This window comes from Camponotus floridanus, unplaced genomic scaffold, assembly GCF_003227725.1.
Source record: "Camponotus floridanus strain SB8 unplaced genomic scaffold, Cflo_v7.5 scaffold3, whole genome shotgun sequence".
In the NCBI taxonomy this organism is placed as follows: domain Eukaryota; kingdom Metazoa; phylum Arthropoda; class Insecta; order Hymenoptera; family Formicidae; genus Camponotus; species Camponotus floridanus.
The window spans coordinates 278305-295524 of record NW_020229436.1 but is presented as its reverse complement, the minus strand read 5'-3'; the positions used below and the strand labels follow the sequence as shown (position 1 = coordinate 295524).

At 38.4% G+C, this 17220-nt stretch overlaps 1 protein-coding gene across 6 annotated transcripts in view; it reads right to left on the bottom strand.

Annotated features, from left to right (window-relative positions):
* The window catches only part of LOC105257654, a 71252-nt gene that overhangs the window by 27103 nt on the left and 26929 nt on the right, over window positions 1-17220 (bottom strand). Inside the window, exon 1 of one of the 6 annotated variants that reach the window (XM_025410027.1) lies at window positions 11920-11997. The exons of the other annotated variants lie outside the window; for them this stretch is intronic. The gene's annotated coding sequence lies outside the window, so the exon portion shown is untranslated. Of the gene's footprint in view, window positions 1-11919; window positions 11998-17220 lie in introns of those variants that run through there. 6 annotated transcript variants of the gene reach the window in all.

Below are 17220 nucleotides of genomic sequence, written 5' to 3'. Positions count from 1 at the left end.
CGCGAGAACCGCGCCGCAAGTGTTTGTCGAAGAATTTACACGGCGGCACGTGCGTATGTGCACAGGTGTGCACACACGCTCGGTCACGAGGAGAACACGAGGTCGAAGAGCGAATGATAATCGAAATGGGTTTATGTACTGTGACGATATTGCGTTGAACCTCGTGACCTACACTCATATCGCATATCGACGATGTTTTTAACTCGATCTACACTTTCAATTCTTAGTGATAAACGTTTGCAGCCATGCCTCATTATTAAATCAATCGCTATTCTTTTTGAAATTCATATAAAAAGATTGGAATCATATCGATGAAAAATTTTATCTTGATTCAAATCGTCAAGAATTGCATGTTTATTGCAAAAAGATACTTCTGTAAAAATTTTTTTATAAGAATATATGTGATTTTTAAAATGTTTAAGGCGATTGATAATCGTGTTAATCGATGTTGCAATTTGTTATTCTGACAGGCAAAATGGCAATTAATCAAAAATTGTTATGTGCTCGAGCAAGTAATCCGACAACCCTGTCGAGTCGTCTCGATGAGCCGTACATTTATTTCCTATAACGGTCCAGATCGTACGAATTCCCGCTACGTTACGACTTGACTTCGCGATACCTATTTGTTACTGTATATACGATCTAACAATTCGCCGAGGGACTGTTAGGTCGCGGCGAAACTAAGGATGTTTATGGTACTTTGGGTGAGCATAGGAATATACTTCGATACTTCGCTTACGGTACTTTAATAGTGCCGATAGTTCGTTAAAAATATTTCAATAACACCTATCAATACATTTTTCCACACATCTTCGAGAGCTTTTTCTTTAAAAAATAAAATGCGCATATAATTATTAAAAATTATTTTTTAATTTTAATTTTTTGACAGAGGCGATCTCTTTTTCTTTCTTTAATCATTATTTATTTCCATCTGTAAAATAAATAATGATTTAAAAAATCGAAATCAAATGTATTCGATTAACCGACATTTTCTACCAATTTGTAAAAATGAGCTCATCGAATTGCCTAACTAGTATAATCGTTTTTTGAAACAGACAAAAGAAGAAAATAGAAATGATGCAATTAGGACCCAATGCGTATCGTAATGCAACGTAGCGGGATCTAAATCGAACGCAATGAAATGAACAGAGCAACAATAAGGGAAGGAAGAATGGAATAGATCGTAAAGTTTCAGGCCGATTGCGTGGAGGGATATACATGCGCGTTAATTTAACGAGCGCTACGTATTAAGCCGTCGATTTTCTCCGGCTCGTTCATGTTCTTTCGCGCGAGCCCCAGATCCCGAAGAGGAAAGAAAAGCACGAAGCACGAACCCGAACGAATGGCGAGAATTTAACGACCCCGAACGCAATACCGCGAGTAGGAATGAGGAAACGCCGTGAGCCGTTAACTTATTTCGCCCGGATCAAAAATCTAGTTGAAAGTCTCTCCACTAATCGTCTACCAATCTGCGAAATTCGTGCCCTGAAAGAAAATCATGTCTATTATCTTAAATCGCGCGCGCGTTAGAGAATTTCGTGTATATCCAGCGCTTGATACTTTTAATCTTGATCTTTAAAAATTTTTCAATTTCTTCGTTTGTTGCTAATGAGAAGTTATCAGCTTTGAATTCTTAGACTTTCCGATTTTTAAATTGTCATTTTCTCGAAACTATAAATTCTATAAATCATTTCTGTGACATCTTTATTTAGATGATGCTTTTTAATCGCAAAATATATGGAGACTTAAACATTCTTGAGCACTCTTATAAAGGGAGAAATAGTTATCAGCCCTGGATTCTTAAACTCTCCGATTTTTAAATTTTCGAAACGAGTTTCTCGAAACTGTAAATCTGTCCTTTAAATCATCTCTATGACATAACTTTATTACATTCAGATGACACTTTTTAATCTCAAAATACAACCGGAAAACGAACTAAATATTCTCGGGCACTCTTACAAAGAAAGAAGTGATTATCAGCTTTGAATTCTTAGATTTTCCGATTTTTAAATTTTCAGTTTCTCGAAACTATAAATTCCATAAATATCATTTCTGTGATATCTTTATTCAGATGATACTTTTTAATCGCAAAATATATGGAGCATTAAACATTCTTGAGCACTCTTATAAAGGGAGAAGTAGTTAGCTCTGGATTCTTACTCTCCAATTTTTTAATCTTCGAAACGAAGTTTCGAAACTGTAAATCTCCCCTATAAATCATCTCTGTGACATAATTTTATTACATTCAGATGACACTTTTTAATCTCAAAATACAACCGGAAAACGAACTAAATATTCTCGAGCACTCTTACAAAGAAAGAAGTGATTATCAGCTTTGAATTCTTAGATTTTCCGATTTTTAAATTTTCATTTATGGAATTTATAATTTCTCGAAACTATAAATTCCATAAATATCATTTCTGTGATATCTTTATTCAGATGATACTTTTTAATCGCAAAATATATGGAGCATTAAACATTCTTGAACACTTTTATAAAGGGAGAAGTAGTTAGCTCTGGATTCTTATTCTCCAATTTTTTAATCTTTTTCTTTAATCTTCGAAACGAGTTTCTCGAAACTGTAAATCTCCCCTATAAATCATCTCTGTGACATAACTTTATTACATTCAGATGACACTTTTTAATCTCAAAATACATGGAGAACAAACTAACATTCTCGGACGCTCTTGCAACGAGCGCTCCCGATGCGTGGTATACACTGTGTATTTCGAGGCGCATACACGGCGGGATTCATCCGGCACTGATTCTCAACGGTATTCGCAAAAAGGGGCGAATTATAGCGCGCCGGTGTGGCGCATGAGAAAATTTGCATAGAGACCGTGGAAAGAACCGCGCGCGAGGGACGTTCTCGCGTAGTCGCCGTGTCGTCGGGATTAACCGCGTCCAAGACGCACGATAATCATCATAACGGGCACATCCTTCCACCGAGGGAATCCTTACCGGGCTCACTCTCGCCTCGGTATCGCGCACAATGCTAAGAGAGGAGTAGTGCACTTCCTCTTCTCTTCCCGAAGCGCCTGATCTTCCATCATTACCGAGATGTAATATGTACGACCTGCTTGTAATCATATGGATAGAGCGATCGAATATTTTAACCGTAAATGTAAGTGGAGTAGTCGACATACATTTTTTGCTCCGATCATAACACTCGAAATTAAATCCTTTTTTTACGCGAAGAAATATGCCATACATTAATTGCAGTGTTACAATTTATGTTCGGCTCTTGCACAGGCTATTTTTAATATTAATATATAAATGTCACTACTTGTAATATATATTTTGACATTGTGAGAACTTGCGTGTGTGCAACTGAAATTACGTCTTCGAAATAATTATTCGTATCCGCAGAGACAAACGATTGTTCCCAAGACGCTATCACAATAATGATGGAGAAATACGGTACCCCAAATCGCGAGAATCGCTTCCCGAGGAAGCGAGAGCGAACATAACGGAAGTATACGCGGTCTCGGAGATTCGCTTCATGCTGAAACGTGCCTCGGCTAGAGACGTCTATTCCTCGAGATCATCAGTTGAATAAAAGTGAAATTTGACGTAAGCATGCTGGTTATTCGAGACGAATATATACTTTAATCGTTACATATATAATTCTTTTATTCTACTCTCCCATTATTTTCCTTCATTATTATCAAGGGATTCCAAAGAACCCGGTAGTGCCTACGCTCGTGATATTCGACGCTCATCCGCGTCAGATAAAGTAAAAGCATTGTCTGAAGAATCTAGTTAAGCATCTTTATACCTGCATCTCACGCGACCAAAAGGGTTAGACTACAGGGTCTGGAAGGGGCATTGAATTTCCTGGCTACGTATACGATGCTTCGTATAGGCATCGCTATTATGCCAACGCACGCACGCGATTCCCGGCGACGTTTGCGGAACGTTCGCCAAACGATGGGTGCTCGAGGGCCCAGGAACGTGCATATCAGTGCGCGGCTTTCGAAGTGAGATGAGATGAGAGAGAGAGAGAGAAAGAGAGAGAGAGACCGACCGTCTTCCTTCCTCTTTCTCTCTCTCGCTCTCGCTGTTCCAGCGAGGAATCAATAAGTACAGGTACCGGCGTCTTCCGCGCGTCCGAGACCTCTCTCGGTGGCATCGGGCATACAAGAGTACGATACTCATACACACGTAATCGGATATCGTGGACTCGCTCGGCCATGCCCGGGGCGATCCGTCTGCCCGGGTGTGAACGCGGAAACGGCTCCTATGTCCGCGTTACTCTTCCATCGGTCGACATTCCGCGAAATTGTAGGGCGATAATGATAAAGTATCTCCAAGTCGCAAAAATGTCGCGCTCTCTCACCCGTGGAACGAGTATCGCAATATTATTGGCGGACGTCATGTTACCTTTTATTAGATTCGCGGGCAATCGTGATAAAATTTTTTGCTGGAGAGAGCCGTGGAAAATTAATGACCGACATGAATATCCAACGCGGTGCGTCGTGCACCGTCATCTCGAGAGATGAGACGCAATATAGCGAGATAAAAATTAAAATAAAGAGTTTCGAGAGTCCATCCCGGGGAGGAGATAAAGGGACTTCAATGCCTGGAATTGCTCGCGTCGTTGTTCGTTCTCCTCGCGAGTGAATAAGACATTGTAATGAATAAGACGTAACGAGAGACTGAGTTGTCGCGACAAGCGTGGAGCGAGAATCCAATTAGGACGACTCGACGAAAGCCCACCGCCGTAAATATCCCCCGGGGACTCGAAATTAAAACTGAAGACTGTTTCGAGAGATCGACGCGACGTTCATTTGGCGTTTCGTTATTACCGTCGTCGCGTCCCAGCGGATACGATAATCGGCGATTCGAGATGCACGTCGGCCCACGCGCGACTTATACCTTAGTCCCCGTTACGATCGTAAAACTTGATACACATAATTATTAGCTTCGCAGTGGCAATCCCTTTCGTCCTCTCGGTCGCTCTCGTAATTCTCGCCCGGCCACGATTAGCGGAGTCGCGTGAACGTAATAATAGTCATTACGGCAGTTGTAACTCCATCGTCGGAAGGACCGAATGAACGTGGTCGTTGCATGAGTTTCTCGATTTAACCCCCCCGGTGCAACCACTGTGACGTAAATAAACTCGCAACCTCGTCGAATCGCGCTACTTTAGATAGATCGTCATTCGCACGCGCAAGCGGATGCGGAATAATCTGATATCGAGGAGGAGAAAAATTCTCCGCCGTCAAATTATACGGATCGATATACTATAAAGTCACTTTTTCCCCTCATTTGTTTGCGATAATAATATTAATCCTGTCACTCTTCAACGCGTATTCATGAACGTGAAAATTTGCGATAATCATGATTCCTGAAATTATTACAAGATAATATATAAATATATGTTATTTAAATATAAGTATATCGATCAAAGTGCTCGTTTGACTTTACAAGATCTCCTGCAAACGTACAACGATCTGACCTCCAACTTCCGACGTTCCGCTACATTTCGGCAATTCTTTGCTCCGCTTCGCGGCCAGCAGCCACGTTTCCTTTTTCCGCTCGACGTGGCAGATGCGTGTCGAATCGATCGACGATACTCTTGGCGGTCCGAAACCGGCGCTTAAAAGACACGGTACTTACTTATGTAATAACACTGGACACAGGTAGCGCCGGGACGAAATCGGTTGATCGACCTTAAAGCAGTGGCTCTTTACCTTTTTCGAGAAGAGAGAAGAACCCCTAATCAACAATGAAAATTATGTATATATCTTATCTTGTTACGAGTGACATCTTTCACTTTGAAAGAATAAATTTTATCCGATGATAATTAATTATCTTGCATTAATTACAATTAGCTTTAAAAGAATAATAAATAGCAAATTTGGATAAGGAGATTTAAATCTCTAAGTTGGATATAAATTATTATCTAAATTAGATTTATATTAGATGTAAATTATTGAGAATAATGCTCATAAATATTGAAGTAAATTTATGGAATAAATTTAAAGAATATTTATAGAATATTATTTATAGAATAAATTAAAAAAATATTTATAGAATAATATTTATAGAATAAATTTAAAGATATTAAAATTTATATTTCCAAATCTACTCTTTCAGGCTGAAAATGTGTAAAATGTACGAAATATCTTGATCCCGATAAATGGGATTTCACGGATTAAGAACCACTGCTTCGCAACAGTCGATGGGACGGGGAATCGCGGCGTCGTCGAGCGATGGTGTTGAAAATATCGGACGTGTATCTCCCATGCCTCGCTTTTTTTCCGTCGTGCGGCTTAAGCGATTTACTTTGGTCTTCGCCGACAACGCGGATCCAAATCGATTTAGCGTAGCGATGGCCGACCGATATCGAGACAGTTTACTTAAATCGTTCTCGCCGATGGCGAACCGCCCGAATATGATAAGCAACCATGATATCCGCCGTAAGGAAGACTCATTCCAAGGTTAAGCAGCTGATAAATATCTGTACACACCACATGTATATATGAATATATACATCTATGAACAAGAACTTATCGAGAAATCTCGCGCGACAAAGTAGCCACACGAGACACTTATCTTTTACCGCGTCTCACAAACGGTAAATGTCTTCTAGTGTTGTCAGATTATTACCATCGCAGATGTATCAATAGCAAAACTACAGATTGTAGTCCGATAAAACTGAGATATCGAATATAATTCTACGGTTTATAAAGATAAATGAAAGAGATATATAACATGTATATCCAGAATTATTTGTCCTTCCATTTTCAAACCTCAACATGGCATTGATCTATATTTAGAGATGTCATGTTATTATTTTGATTTTTTTAATATATTGAAATGAATAAAATTTTAAAATTCACATTATTTTGAACGTAAACAATTTGAATTTTGAATGTAAAACAGTAAAAAAATATTTACACTTACATTCCTCCCAAAAAAAATAATATAAATATTTTTTTACTTGAATATTATCGATTATGATATTATATTTTAATTAAAATTTTCACGAATAATTAGACGTCGAAATAATAAATTGCATAGTTCTCTTATAGTTACTCGTATGATGCGGTTGTAATCGCGCTTCTTCACAGTTTCTAACATTGAGGTAAGTCGTTTCACATCCTGACGTATCTACAACAATCTTTCTTGTTCTTTCTTTTTCTTCTACGAGTCTCGGCAGTATTAGATCGAAACTGACACGCAACACGATGCGCTTTGTTACAGACTTTGTTATGAACTGCTTCTTAGTATTATGAAACTTGTAATATTTAAATAAAATTTAAATATCATTTAAATATCATTAAATAAATAATACATTTTTTATTCGCTAATCTGTTAAAATAGAAATAAATGATTAACTTTCTACAATGTACTATAATTTCACTGACCTCGCAAACTGTATGAAAATCTGTGTTTAGGCAATAAAACGCGGAGGGAAAGCTCACGAACAGATTAAATTTTCCGTTGTTGCGCGTAAAACGCACAAACCACGTTTACTTTCTCAATACGTCTTCATGAATATGCGAAAATTCATCGAGGCGTACCCACGGCCCACTTTTCGTTGAACAATGGACCGATGGAGAAGAAGAAGATAGACAGTCTGACGGCCGAACGTTTTCTGAGATTCTGATTGTGAGATCAAATAATCCTTACTGTCTTAAACTGAGCGTTAATTGAAACGAAAGAAATACGGATTAGCATTGCAAATTCTCAGCAAATCGGCAAATCTGCACATTTTCAAGACACATATATACCTTGATAAAAAGACTTGGGAAAATGATCAAAAAATAGGAGTAAATTACTTTCATGTTTACTCAATAAAATCTTGAAAATTTAGAAACCGTAAAGATAAGACGAGCTCAATCGCTGTCTCGTATTTATTGCGATAATATAAAGGGAAAATACGCGCTTAATGGAACAACAAAACTCGATGCACGGAATCGATAATTGATCATTAATGTGCATCAAAAAATATCGCACAGTAGATTCTTGGGTTCTCTTGTCGATAGACTACCCTTCGATAACAAGCTGCACGTACATTGGAATAAATGCGTCGTCGGTTTTCAAGCATCTACAAAACTCATTGGAGCGCACGCTCGCAGGTGGAAATGGAATGGGCGCGCCGTGTTGCACTTGCGCGAATGCAGTTGACCCAGATGCCTCGCGAATGAAACTCATCTGGCAGCCATTCCTGACATCCTTGGGCTCGATAAGAGAATTTCTGCCGAGCGTGCGTGTTAATGATCACGGAATTCGCGGCGGAGATTTGTGCGTGATAGAATCTCGATAAACTATCGCGTGCACGTATATTTATATTCAGATGTAAAGTAATATCGCATTTTGCATCTACATTATCGATAACTAGATTTATGCCAAGATATGACACTTTGATTATATCCGTATTTTATTAACTGTTCAAACACTTTGGATTAACTTCATTTTTTTGTAAAATTTTTAATTTTAGTATCAGTGACATGATTAGAGCTCTAGTACTAAAATTAGGAAATTTATAAAAAATAAAGTCGATCACTTTGGCTTCTGAAAAGCTCATATGCAGTAAGTTTATTATATATGTATATTTGAAATTAAGAAGTGTCATCGTTACATATTTGAAAGTTCAAGACGATCGATTAACAAATGTAATATTAGATTCCAAATCTAATATTATCAGAAGAGAATTGTGAAAATACGCGACTCTTTAATTTAAGTATTCTGAATATATACATAGTATCGTACAACTGTAAGAATTGCGGATAATAACAAGCGGATGAAATGTTAGCGTAATAAAAAGAGACGAGGGTCATAATTTCCGTCGTTAAAAAAATCTTTAGAGATCGGACGTACGAGATAAAGTTGCGAAAAATGCGGGATAAGGATCGAGCGATTACCGTGCGTTATTTCGTGCGGGAAAATGTCGGCCGACCCAAAAGCACACGAGTGAAACTCATCGAACATCCATTCCTCTCGCATCCTTGGACTCGATAAGAGAGCCGCGAGAGAATTTCTGCCGAGTGCAAGGCCTGGAATGCCAGGCATTCGCCTCGGGCAGCATCGAGATTCGCTGTAAGGGACGTGCCGAGGTAGAAAATGATTTTAAGCATGTAATAACGCGGCCGTTCGGCGAAAACTATCGTCGTGTAAAACGCCGTGAAGCCCGACTCTTAGGAAAGAGAGACGGAACAGAGGAAGAAAAGGGGAGAGAAACGAAGATCGCTTCACGAAATCGAGCTCGGTTAATTCCCACCATACAATTGTCTCTGTGCTGCAAAAAGCACAGATTCGTCTCGGCAGGAATTGATTCCATTGCGAATAGAATCGAATCCTTTAGGACGCGCCAACCACACGACGTTGCTTTTTATGTGAACACGTCAATTTTAAGAAACATCAAAAATCAATTTTTAAATTTATGTCAAGATATTCTTTAAATTATTATAATCGCTATTATTATTTTCAATTTTAATACGTACATTCATGCATTCCAGGATGAAAATACAACGAATTACAAAGGAGTTTTAAATCATACAAGTTATTTTAGGAATTATTTTCTAGGAATAAATTAAATTCTCCAATTCATTAAATAATTTCCTTTCATGATGATAAATTGCGATTATCTCGAATACACGCATACTTTATACGAAGGATGAGGCCATATGGTAAAACGTCGAGAATCGAGGGAATTAAATGACGACCGAGTCTCTCGTTTCCGCGGCTTTCACGAGCTATCGGACATCAACAGTGACGAAGGTCAGTCGTGATCATAAACGACATTGACCTTGACTCACGCTGCAACAGGTGGAGTGGTTTAGTTTAGAAAGTCCAGGATTATGCTTTTAAAATTGCCTGGCAAAAATTATGACATACTTTCTCGGAGACGTGCACACCGTACAATACTTATTATCATCGACCATGATTACGCAGTTTGCAAACGAACACTAAGGCATTGTGAGCAACCGCAATTGGTTTGGCCTGATCGAATGGAATATGTCGAATCGAATGCGAATTTAGATTAGATCGTCTTGAAATCAAAATTTCAAATCAAAAGTGAACAAAGATATACAAAGAGAATGAAGATAATTAAATTAACGAAGAATACAATATTTCTTCATAAATTTCTAAAAAATAATCGTCCATAAAACAATAAAAAAAAACTTAAAAATATTATTGAAATAATTAAACTAATATCACGCATTTTATTACATCATTTGTATCGCTAAAAGTTGGGTACACATTTGAATAATTCAGATCGCTTCTTTTCAAGGAGCAACTTCGTGGTCACAAGCGTGTCTTGTAACCATCTAAAAACTGCTGCCAGACGTTCCCACGTGACGTGAAAAATCCCGGCGAGGAAATTATACCGTGTTACATTAATCTGCGGGGATCACGAGATCAATAGCGGATCAATAGCGGCGATCACGCCTCGCGCGGTAGGGCAAAGGAGGAGGAAGAGGACGAGGGAGGAGAGAGGGGCAGGGGAAGCGATAGTAGCGAAGAGGAGCGCGAGGATCGCCAGAGGTGCTCTCAGACAGGAGGTAAGAGAAGGTAAGGAATAAGAAGGAAGGACAGCGTATACAGCGGAGATTCTTCGCGGTAGGAGGAGGAGCAGGAAGAACGGACGGAGAAAAACGGAAAGGAGCACGGCCGGCACCGTCGTAGCGCACCGCCATTAGAAATCATCGCCTGCTCTCGTGGAATTTCAGAATGCGGAAGGAAAGCCGGTGAGAGACAGGGATCCGGAGCTGGGATGCAGAGGGAGAAAGAGAGAAGAGAAACGGACGGCACGGGTGAACGAGGAAGAAAGGGTGGAGGAGAAGGGTGGGGATGTAGTTAGTAACCCGAGAACCCAGTCGTTCGTTTCAATACACCGACTGGTGCATCGACGCGTTGGCCGCTGATGGCCAATGGTGTTTTTTCTTTTCTTTTCTCTCGTTCCTCTATATATGTATATACGCGATATATTGTAGTTAATAAGTATACTCACTACCTGTCGGTATCTGTACATCCCCATTTCCTTTGATATCAATCTTTATTTTATTCCCAATAATTAAATCATGATCGAGATAATGATAATGGTTCAAGAAAAAAATTGAGATAATATATAATTTATTTTGACATTTTTGCCATGAATTTATAGAACACATAGGAAAGTGCATAAATTTATGTAACTCATATTGACATAATTTAAGTAAATTTAATGCAAGTATAAATAGTATGAATGCAGAAACTTTCCCGTCATGAATAGAAATCAATTTAGCGAGGAATTAATTTTCAAGTTTGGCTTTAACGCGAAATTATGTTCGGTTCGGATCTTTGCGGAAAAGTGAATGTATCGCTCGGTTGGCCGGTCAAGAATCCATGGGCACGCTTCGCCGATCTGTTGTTCCGCGTGCGACTTCTTTATATCGAAAGCCGCGGTATAATAAACGTAAAGTTTGTCGGAAAAATAACGATAATCGAAAAAAGAGAAGGCGATTGTAAATAGTTTGATGCAAAATGCAAATCGTTGGGATTCGATAGACTTTAAACATTGTTCAACTATTCGATGTAATCTCAATTATGTCTCAAACTTACAAATGATTAAATATATAATATAAATAATGGATAATAATACACATTAAGCACCTTAAATTGTGACGCGAAGCAGAAAGATACACGCGAAAGTAATCTATTACAGTTAATTTATTACAGTTAACTTCCGGTATTATGTGTAACGCAAAGCTAATTTAAAATAAAAGGAATTTATAAAATATACAAACTGTGTTATTAGATCAACGTTTACATCGAAAAAGTAGAACGTTGAACTGCGACAGAACGCACGAAAAGCTATCAAAAGCCAGGTTGCGGTTTCCAAGTTTCTACATGCATATATTTGTGTGTTTGTATGTCAATAATATGTACAGCCTTAAAACACGCTTGCTATATCACGTGATTTACCTGAAATTCGCCGGCTGCAGTCTTGCATCTCTGAGAGGCATTTCACTCAACGACGATCAACGATGTAACTGTCCGCAATGAAATTACCCGCGATTTAAGATGCTGACAAAAGTGCTTACCTAAATCAAAAAATTAAAAGTTATTTATTATATATACTTATAACACAAATTATGTGATAATAATAACAGCATCGTTAAAAAAAATTACTAAAGTAAATTATGTAAATTTTTAATAATAATAAAATTCAATTTCAATTTTGTTCTTGATTTAGCTTTTATTTTCATGTTCCTGTATGATGTATTTATTTATATCTAAATTTTTATGCTATGCGATTTCTATTTTTATATATAACTATAATTTTAAGAAATTTTAACAGGGTGTATACATAAATCTTATAAATAATTTCCATAGGAATTCCATAATTTTCCAGGTATTTTTATTCAAAATTCCAGATTCAAAATTAATAATTAATTAAATTATTTATAATATTTATAAATACAATTTTAAAATAAGTTTATTTATTATGCATGAACTTATATATTAACATAAACAAAAACATTTTAATATATTTTAAATCTAAAAAAATCTCATATTTCTCATTAAATATATCTTTTAAAATAAATATTTATGTATTGAATAATATATTCTAGTGCTGGGGAATTAAGTTTCAATAATAGCACCTGTAAATTACTGATCACTTACAAAAAAATTATCAAAGAAACAGTTTTTAAAAAATGAATCCCAATAAAATTCCATGAAAATTCTCTGATTTTTCAAAACAAAATTCATGGAAATTCCAGGTTTTCTAGGTTTTTCGCGGTTATACCCTGTTTTAAGCAAGATTAAGTTCAATACTGTTATTCCATTATTCCATTCTTGTATTCTATTTGATGATCTCTATTTTTCTCTCTAGATACTATCAGAAAATATAGACATTTTTAATTTAGATGTTTAAGAAGCGCATTTTCATTACACAAAAGATCACAAAAATAACAAATATAAGCTTGAAAACCAACCAAAAGAGGCATGGACTAAGAAATAAAAAAATGAAAAATAAAATATATTTTTTAATACATAAGATATATGTAATACTATAAAACGGAATGAAATTTTACTATAAATGTATCAATTATCTCAAATCTCTCTTTCTCTTTCTCTTATTGTACCAAGTGCTATTAATCAGCATCTGCGCGGTTTTATTTGTGCGAAATCGCGGTGAAAACAGGCGGCCGAATGCTCGCGCTCGCACTTTCCAATCTGCGTGAAAAAGTGGTTACCGATCACGTTAGTGTCAATCCCGCGACCGATACTGGAACGGTTAGAATCGCCGTCGATGGGCGTGCTTGTTGAAATCGTCGCGTGATTTTATCATCTCATTTCTTGTGTTAGCGCGCGCGAACGAAATCGCGATTTCGCGGTGAATCGACATTCCGCGCATATCTCGCTGGTTGCGATACCGAACGATTATAATATCGAGCGGTTGCAACACACGGTGCATAATAATCGCGATAATTTCTATAATTTGACGCACAAACGATACTGTAATTTTCTCCTAATCCTAAGCGGCTACACTTCTGAGCGAAACGCTTTCAAAAATGAGATAAAAAAAAATTAAATGAATTTTTCCTAACCGCAATCAATCACAGTTCCGATCACTAATCGCTCAGAGAACGTATCAAGCCTCAAAATGTTTGAGTAGGAATTGTCATCGAGGATTCCATCCATCTTTCTTTACATCGCGTGTTTCTGCGATTTTCTTGAAATTATTTCTGAAACGCGAGCTAGATGCGTTTAGAGCTTATTTGCGGCGGCGTATAACTCGTCTCGGGTCCGCTATTCTTTGTGCGCGATTTCTCCTCTCTCCTCCCCTTCCGCTTCTCTCACTCCCGCGCGTTGCACGCGTGCGCTCGTGAGTTTGCGCGCGCGTAGGATTCACGGGGTGTTGCGCTCCCGGCTTTCATTATTTGCGAATTAACACAATGCGCGCTCTTCTTCCCATTATCTATTTCCCCTCCCTCACCCTCTCTCTTTCATCGTATGCATGTTCGCTGCTCATCGTCGGAACGCACGCCCCCGATGTTTTAGAGAGCACCGTCCGAGAGTTACTAGAAGACGAAACCAATTTACGCGGTTCGCCCTTGATGATCAGTCCAAATGAGTCAGCCAACGCGAAGGAAAAGTGAATCGTGCGCACATGCTTTCGCAAAAATGCTCTTTCGCGATTATACGATGAGATAGGTACATTATCACCTTTTGTTCACTTGAACAATGTAAATTATATCCAATAGAATGAGTAAAATAAATTTTAGTAATAACTCTTTTACATAGAGATTATGTGAGAAAAGTCATATAATTAAATTATAATATAAGAATTTTTTATACAGTAATTAATTAATTAATATACTTTTTAAATCTTATTATCATGTGTCTTAATACATATTTAATATCTTTAATTCTATATATATAATTTTAATATATTTAATTTTATCTATATATCTATTTTATTATAGTTTTAGAAATAAAATTGCAATTTTATACATATATATGATCAGCACATTAAAATTACATAGAGTGTTAATTTTATTTATGTAAACATTATCAGTTAATATTAGCGTATTTATAATTATTGACATAAGATGCAGTAAAAGATATTGCAATAATATCTTGAAGTCAGAAAATAAATAGATAGACAAAATAATGGCGGAGGTGGAAATTTAGATTTTAAATATAAGCCGGACTCACATAACACAAGAGATGGTAAAAATAAAGACCTCCGAGACCTACGCAAGGGTGGATATCGTGTGGACTACACACTTGCGATGAAAAACGGGGGATGAGTATGGCCAGGCGCACAACGCGCGGCGATCTTTATTACAATGGCTATCTTCTCCAAGATTTCCTCCTCGATCTCACGCACGTAATGCAACTTCTAGAATCCTCGGCAATGCGCGGAGAGAGGAACGGGGTGATTATTAAAAAGCTGAAACGAGGATATAGTCCCGCACGTCGCCGGCTGTATTTATTACGCGGGAAACTATGAAATTACCGGTCGATTACTCGTAAAACTTTTTCGCACGATTCTTCGAAGTAACTAACGAACGGACCTCGCCTCCTACCCTTTTATCGAATGTTATTCGTATTATTCTCTCCCTTCGAACCAGGGGCGTAGGACGAATATCAGACATGTGAATCAATACCGAAAGATTTAAAGAAAATTTCAACGATGAATTGGGAGAGAGATCTTAAAAAATATCGATTTAAATAATTTAATCTCCGATATCAACGTAAAGAAAAATAAAACAAATTTCTATTGATATTCCACATATACTAATTGTAATCAAAGCAAAAATTTCAATAGACTTGGTAATCCTTATGTCAAAGATTCCAGTTATCCGTCTTCTATTTTCTCGCTTTTGCTCCAATTTTCCTTTTCTGAACGGCAAGAAGATATTTATCCCCGCGAGATTTATCGTTTTCATCCTCGTGCGTGAGATGGATACGCGACTAGTTTCGCGCTGGATATGAAAAGCTCGCGATATCCTGGCGACTTGTGTGTGATGGAACGTGTAATTTCGCGCAGAGCTCTCATTGCGACGCGTGTCTCCGTCGTCTCGTACACCGCATGACAAATCGCCGCGATGGATTCCTTCTCTCTTGCGGTCGCGAATCATGTTCCGCACTGGAATTTACCTTGGCTTCTTGTACGCTTATAAGATCGAGGAGATCCCGTAAGCCGCTTGATTTTATTATGAATCTAATGTACTCGCTGAATATTAATTTGCTCAGCACGAGAATGATGTAATTGACAAATGCGGAGTCAGTATTAAAGGAAAATAACAGAATACCAAAATTATCTAAGTGTTTAAAAAAGTGTTAATTAATGTATGTAATTAATGTGTTGTAATATTAATGATCCGAGCGTCAGTAAAAATCAGGAAAAATAATTGCCTTCAATTTTCCATCTTATCATATTTATTGTTAGATTTGATTGATTAAATCAACAAGCTGATGCAACGTCGTTTTTATACCGTGCACGTAACGCGCAGGGGCACGCGTATGAAACGAAACTTTTTACAGTAATTAAACAGTAATTTTTTAATGATCGCACCGTGATTCGCGCGGCGATCGGTCGCGGGCCGGAAGTCGGCCTCTCGTAATCAAAGAAAATGTTCATCGCGCGCGGACACGGTGGTGATTTCAAGCGGCAACAACACACACCTCGTAAGGTCCGCCTCTAAGCAGGAAACCGAGGTGGTATTTCATGCAAAAAGCTATCCCTGCGGCCGGCGTTCCGTTTCTGCACCCACGATCGTGCCGCGTGGGTCGATCGTTCATCGCATCATTAAAAAGTGAAAGCAAGCGTCGTCGGGTAACTTTGGTAACGGACTGTTCGTTCGCAAGTTACGACGTCTCGACAGACTAAACTTTCGCCCTGCACGACGATTAATTAATATGATTTTATAATTTTATATAACGCGATAGGACGACATTTACATCACGCCATAAGACGTCTCGCAAATATTTTTACGCTTATGCTCAAGTTCAATCCTCGAGAATTCGATCTCGACTCAATATTACCTGTCGCATATCGAAACACGATCATTTTTATCGCATTTGTCAATTTTAAAGTATCATATTTCATCGAAAAACGATTTAAAACGTCGCCGCTCCAAAATTTCTTCTCTGGTTCTTCCAAATCCCCCAACAACCCTCTTGTCCAGCCATTCTTACTTCAGACTTTGTTCCGTCCATCTATACCGTGTATATCCATGGTAGCAACGGACCCCTCTCGTTTTCTTCACAGTAGTGCCACGACCTACGTGATGCACGCGCAGCGCATCGAACGGCGTATATACGTGCACGCGGCGCATTTGTATCTCTCGTGACTGCGCGCGGCGAACCCGCGCCATAACTGTACACCGTGGTCATAGATGTTAATCTGCCACATAATTGCACCGATCTGGCCGCTTATTTATTGCCCCGGTTCCGCCGGAGCAGCCGCGCTCGCTCGCGCACTTTTCAACGTTCCGCCGCGGTTATTGCTACGGATAGCCAATAATCGGCGGTCCCCGGCGGTACCGCGCTTTCACACCGTCGTTTCCACCTGTTAGAATCGAAAGGATTATATTAATGCGACGTTAGACGCGCATCGCGATCACCTGGGTGATGACGAGTTCGCCGGCTACGATGATTCGATCTCGAGTTAAACGGAACGGTCTTCCCCCGATTCGCGATCCTCTGCCGAATCGATTTTCACTCGATCGTCCACGAATCGCGACAATTTCGCTTGATTGATCGATC